A 7,058-nucleotide genomic window follows, 5' to 3' on the forward strand; every position below is an offset into this window, starting at 1 on the left:
CCCTTGGCTAGATACAATCAACGGTCCAAGTATTCACGTTTGTCGCATCCGCGAAAAACAACCGGCGAGCTGAAACAAAAACAACACAGAGCCGCCACTGCGCGTTATTTATCCCAAGATAGGGAAAGGAAACGCTCAGAGAAACCTGGAAAAAGCATGGTCTCGCAACCAAAGAGAAAGGGTAAGGGAGTCGGTTACGCAAGGGGAAGGTATTAGCACCCCTCACGTCCGTCATACTCGACGGGATCCACGTTCTAAAAAAGAAAAAGGTTGCTAAAACATCACACACACACAGGGAACGCAGGTGGGGTTAAGAGAAGGGAGCTTGATAGGACGTCGCATCCTATGCCTACGTATCTCGTCTGGAACGAGAATCAGAGCTGCCGTAGTTCGGCTTACGCACGCCAAACAAGACACACACACCCACAGGCAAACCTGGAACCCGACAACCACTCGATGGAATTATGTCAGCTTCCGAACCAAATAAACACAATCAGGATACGTACAGCCAATCGCTGGGCTTACGTCCATATCCTGACACACAAGAAGATAACAAGCAAACACACACAAAAAGAAAAAAAAGTGCCCGGAGAGACCTCGCACGGTCTCCTGCCTACATACCTCGTCTGGAACGAGGATCAGGGCGATGTAGTTCCCCTGAAAGGGAAAGAAATTCTAGCCAGAAACCAAGGGGAGACACACTACTAGGGAGCTGGACTCGAGCCTAGTGTTATCATGCATCATTGCCCTATGTTGTGGTTTCTACCTACTTGCACAACAGCAAGCTAATCCTAACCAGGAAGAAAGCAAGCATACAAGCATACAAGCAAAACAGAGCAAACAGATATTCACAAAGCACACACTATATCCAGTCAGAAGTGGGCTCAAACAATGGGTTTGACTGTCGAAGCAAGTCATCTGTACAAGGTAGTGTTCGCTCTTAACCTTGCCATTGAGGGGCTAAGGTGAAGCAGATGAAAGGTGAGTGAAGATTAGACTTCACAGCTCTTATCCCTGACCAGGGAGAGCTTCAGACAAAGGAGCGTGGGTCCAGAATGGAGGGACCCTTCTACGCTCAAGACTCTGACTCGATTGTGCAACAACACAAGATCTTGGGTTTGTGTCCCAATGCATCAACACACAGCCGTGTGAGCAGAGGGACGACTCAACAGAATAGTGGGGGATAGATTGCATATCCCTTTGATCCACCAATTGCCTCATAGAGGTCTTTACCTGCTTGGCACAAATGTAAACAACCACAAACATCGCCTCTTAAGGAGGACTTCAGACAGTTGCCTGGCCAAGTAACAGGCCAGGTCTTCCAGACTACATGGAGAATAGAAGTCCTACCTCAAATGGTTTAAAAACCAAGCAGCAGCAAGCAAGTTCTTAAAGAACTGTAAGTGATAACATGAAATTATATCACATTTTAGGACTTAATTCAATTAGATTATATTATCATTTACTTTAATTTATCTCATTTTATTAGATATTATGCGGTATTTCCTTTCTATTTATGTCAGGTATCCATTTTGAAGCAAAAGTGAAAAAGGGAAGAAAAGGAGGTGTAAAAAGGAATAAAAAGGAAACAAATAACAAAGACCAAGCCCAGCCCAAAGAAAGCGCACGTTGTGCCTGTGACGAGCGTCACAAAGGTTGTGACGAGCGTCACACTAAGCACACTCCTGTGACGAGCGTCACACATGGTGTGACGGACGTCACACCTTTCCCCTATATTTTTGGCACTAGAAACGCAACTGACCACGTTGAAAGCTATTTCCACGCTTGACCCTCGGAACGAAAAGACCGCGTATACGGAAACCCTCGGAAAGCAGTTACACAAGTAGCAGTATAAATAGCAGCTAATTGGGAAAGCTCTCGGTTCGGAGATTTTCCACGCCTTTTGCCGTTTTCGCATTTTTTTCTTCTTCCAGCAGTTTAGGCTTATATTTTTATAGTACTACTTTGCAGAATTTTTATTGTTTTACCTTTTTGCCATTCTATTTTCTTTTTTGGCATTTAATTAATTCTTTTCGCACAATAGTTTCTACACCGGAAACTATTGTGCAACTTTTACCGGATCTAACCTTACGTTAGAATCTAGTTTTTATTTCCTTCGTTTTAATTTGTTGTTTAATTGAAGAATCCAAGAACAAATCCTACTGGCTTGTGGTAGAGTGTTCAAGACTATTGTTTAACGCATTCAGGTTCTTTAATTATTATTTAATGCTTTGTTTTATTACTTATTTATATTATCTGCCTGGGATGAGTCTGTTTATGCATGATATGTATTTTTGTTTGTTTAGCATGTCTGGCTAATTCGCCTAGATATCGGTATGTAAAGTAAGCGAAATAAGGGATCAAGACTAAGTCGGTCTAATCAAACTTAAAATTAAAATCAATCTTTTTACGGTCTCAATTTACAGGTTTAATAACAAGAATCTTTTTACAAAAGTAAAAGACATAAAGAAGTTAAAATCAATAGAGCGAGAGTTTGAGGTTTTAACTGGACAGTGTAAATTAGGCATTAATTCTAGATCAGGGCGAGAGCAAGTTTTAGAGTTAATTAAATTCTGACCTTTTCCAAAAAGTATTCTTAAAGATTGAATGTGAGGACGAGAGTTAAGCATTCGGGTTTAATTGTATAACCTAAGTCAACAGAGCGAGAGTTTGAGATAAGGGTGTTTAAAACGGTCAGTGTTTTCTTAAAAAGAGTTTCTGCAACTTTATTACTTTCAAAAAGTGGTTTTTGACTTAATTATAAGTGACAGCTACATTAACATAAAGTCATGGTTTATTCAACAGAGCGAGAGTTTGAGATAAAACCTTTAATCAATAAAGTTAACTGAAACGATTTATTTTAAAACCAAGAAACCGACAAAGAATTGATTCCCTAATTACGACGAACTACATACCGATATCCGATTTATTAATATTTAATCTAGATCTTAGTTTAGTTTTTAGCTTCGCCCCCAAACAATCAACCATTATTCACCTTAGCTTTACGAAGTAACCTTAGATAACGGTATATCGATTCATAAGTCCCTGTGGGATCGATATCTTTTAAAACTACGCGATAGAACTGTGCACTTGCAGTTTGTACCCCAAATTCGACTCATAAAGTCGCGATCAAGTTTTTGGCGCCGTTGCCGGGGACTTTTATTTAATCGATATCGTAACTCTTCCGTTACGCTGTAGAGACTAAGGTTTCTTTTTCTTCTATTCTTTCTTTCGTTGATTTGTATGCCACGCACTCGCTCACAAGGCGAACCGCTCTATTTACGAATCAACGATATCGAGCTATATCTCCGAGTCTTACGACGAATTCGGGAATATCGTGCTGCAAACAATCTCCCTCCTATAGAACTTCCTGATTTCAAAAACCTTTTTCCTTCGATAACCGAGATGGCAGAACCAGCTCGTGCTCTTAGAGATTACGCCGCTCCATCGCAAGATGAGCCGCATTCAAGTATTGCTCCGCCCGCAATCGAAGCAAACAACTTCGAACTTAAACCTTCGCTGCTGCAGGCGGTGCAACAAAACCAATTCTCTGGAAATCCTACCGAGGATCCAAACCTTCATTTATCCGTATTTGTCCAATACGCTGATACTGTTAAAGCTAATGGTGTCACTTCAGAGGCAATTCGACTTCGTCTTTTTCCTTTCTCATTAAGAGATAGCGCTAGAAGATGGCTTCAATCTCTCCCTTCCAACTCAGTCACCACATGGAACGAGTTGAAGACAGTTTTTCTTGCCCGATACTTTCCGCCAAGCAAAACAGCTATGTTAAGAGCCCAGATAAACGAATTTAAACAGAAAGACAACGAGTCTCTTTTCGAAGCATGGGAAAGATACAAAGACATGATGAGACTTTGCCCACACCATGGTTTGGAAGACTGGTTAGTAATTCACACATTTTATAATGGTCTCTTATACAACACAAGGTTAACAATAGACGCCGCTGCAGGTGGTGCATTAATGAACAAACCTTATGCTGATGCTTACCAGCTTATCGAGAGCATGGCCCAAAACCACTATCAGTGGGGAACCGAACGAACAACGGTGGAAAAACCTCAAACGAAAACTGGCATGTACGAGATAAGTAACCTCGATCACGTTAACGCAAAAGTGGATGCTTTGGTCCAGAAAATTGAAAGTTTAAACGTATCACCTCCAGCCGCCGTGGTTGCTATAACTCAGAATTGCGAGGTCTGTGGAATCCAAGGCCACACTCCTACGGACTGTCAACTCTTGACAGGAATCCAAGCAGAGCAAGTAAACTATGCTCAAGGAAGCCCCTATTCGAACACCTATAACTCAAATTGGAAGAACCATCCAAACTTTTCATATAAGAGCAATAACGCTTTGTACGCACCTGGACAGTCTCCAAATCAAGCCCCAGCTATACCTCCGGGATATCAGAAACCGAACCCATCCATGCCTAACAATAACGCCCCTAGGAAATCCAACTTGGAAATCATGATGGAAAACTTTATAGCTTCCCAACAACAAACCAATAAAGATTTCTTAAACCAGAATGTACACACTGGCGAACAACTTAAACAACTAGCAAGCAAAGTAGATGCCTTGGCTACCCATAACAAAATGCTGGAAACACAAATATCACAAGTAGCCCAACAACAAGCACCTACTGCTGCCCCAACTGGTACATTCCCTGGACAGCCCCAACCTAACCCGAGAAGCCACGCTCATGCAATTATATTAAGAAGTGGAACGGAAGTGGAAGGACCGTCTGATCCAAGGATAGAAAACCAAAACCCTAAGAAATCAACTGAGGAAAGTGAACCTAAGGAAAAGGAAGAGAGTAATAAGGAAACCCTAGAAAAGAAGGAACCTTATGTACCTCCACCACCTTACAAACCACCTATACCTTACCCTCAAAGGCTTGTTAAAACCAAAGATGCGGGCCAATTTAGAAAATTTGTTGATCTCCTTAAACAATTAAACGTTACAATTCCGTTCACCGAAGCTATTACGCAGATGCCCTCATATGCTAAATTCTTAAAAGAAATCCTTTCTAATAAGAGGAAACTTGAGGATAGCGAAACCGTTACACTCCCTGCCGAATGTAGCGCTATAATCCAAAACATGCCCCCTAAACTCAAGGATCCAGGTAGTTTCTCTATACCCTGTCACATAGGAAAATTTGTCATCGACAAAGCCTTATGCGATTTAGGAGCCGGAATTAGCGTTATGCCTTTATCCATATGTAAGAAACTGGAAATGGGAGAATTAAGACCAACCAAAATGTCTGTGCAACTAGCAGATCGTTCCATAAAATATCCTGTAGGAATCCTTGAAAACGTTCCCGTACGCATAGGTCAATTCTACATTCCCACTGATTTTACAATTATGGACATTAGAGAAGATGATATTACACCCATTATACTGGGAAGACCATTCTTAGCAACTGCCGGTGCAATCATAGACGTAAAACGAGGACGACTCACCTTCGAAGTAGGTGAAGAGAAAATTGAATTCATTCTTTCCCAATTCTTGAAAGCACCTGCAATAGAAGATACATGTTACTTCATGGATATCATCGATGAATGCATAAAAGAAGCAGAGTTAGAAGAAGACAAATCATCTGACTGCCTTGTAGAAGACAGATCTAACCAATGTTTAGCAATAACACCGGATCCTACGCAATGTCTTAACAAACCAACCCCTGACCTGAAAACACTTCCCAAAAATCTGAGATATGAATTCCTAGACTTAGAACTTGAACGACCTGTGATAGTTAATGCAGACCTAGGAAGACTCGAAACAGAAAAACTCCTACATATCTTAAGGAAGTATCCAACCGCACTAGGGTACCACATCACCGATCTTAAAGGAATAAGTCCTTCTATTTGTATGCACCGTGTTAGAAGAAGACTGTAAAACCTCTAGGGAACACCAGAGAAGACTAAATCCGATCCTGAGTGAGGTAGTAAAGAAGGAAATAACCAAATTATTGGAAGCAGGTATTATATATCCTATATCTGATAGCAAATGGGTTAGTCCTGTGCACGTTGTACCAAAGAAAGGAGGCATAACCGTTATTGAAAACGAAAAAGGGGAAACTATAACTAAACGAATCGAATCAGGATGGAGAATGTGCATTGATTATAGGAAACTAAACAAAGCAACTCGAAAAGATCATTTCCCTTTACCATTCATTGACCAAATGTTAGAACGATTAGCAAAACATTCACATTTCTGTTATCTAGACGGTTATTCAGGCTTCTTTCAAATACCAATTCACCCTGATGACCAAGAAAAGACAACGTTCACGTGCCCTTTTGGTACCTTCGCTTATAGACGAATGCCGTTTGGTCTGTGTAATGCCCCTGCAACCTTTCAAAGATGCATGATGGCAATTTTCGCCGACTTTCTCGAAAACATCATGGAAGTATTTATGGATGACTTTTCTGTATACGGACAAAGTTTCGAAGAATGCCTTGAAAACCTGGAAAGAGTTCTTGAGCGATGTGTAAAAGTAAACTTAGTACTTAATTGGGAAAAGTGCCACTTTATGGTACAAGAAGGAATTGTTTTAGGACACATCATCTCGAACAGAGGAATTGAAGTAGACAAAGCCAAAATAGAGGTAATCGAAAATCTTCAACCCCCAAGAACCGTGAGAGAAGTACGAAGCTTTTTAGGACACGCCGGTTTTTACCGACGATTCATCAAAGACTTCTCTAAGATAACTAAACCTTTAACCGGACTGTTGATGAAAGATGCCGAATTCATATTCGACGATAACTGTTCAAAAGCATTTCAAACGCTTAAGCAAGCATTGATCTCCGCACCCATAATGCAGACACCAGACTGGAATGAACCATTCGAAATAATGTGCGATGCCAGGGATTATGCTGTAGGTGCTGTTTTAGGACAACGAAAGGATAAAAAGCTTCACGTTATATATTACACAAGCAGAACCCTGGATGAAGCGCAAATGAATTACGCCACTACCGAGAAAGAACTCCTAGCAGTGGTATTTGCGCTAGATAAATTTCGTTCTTACTTGGTCGGAGCTAAAATAATAGTTT

General features: G+C 40.9%; 1 pseudogene; it reads right to left on the reverse strand.

The window, feature by feature from the left end:
• Nucleotides 1-3,790: 3,790 nt before the first annotated feature.
• LOC127109234 (uncharacterized) lies at nt 3,791-3,890 on the reverse strand (annotated as a pseudogene).
• Between the last annotated feature and the right edge of the window lie 3,168 nt (nt 3,891-7,058).

This window comes from Lathyrus oleraceus, chromosome 7, assembly GCF_024323335.1.
Source record: "Lathyrus oleraceus cultivar Zhongwan6 chromosome 7, CAAS_Psat_ZW6_1.0, whole genome shotgun sequence".
NCBI classification, from domain to species: domain Eukaryota; kingdom Viridiplantae; phylum Streptophyta; class Magnoliopsida; order Fabales; family Fabaceae; genus Lathyrus; species Lathyrus oleraceus.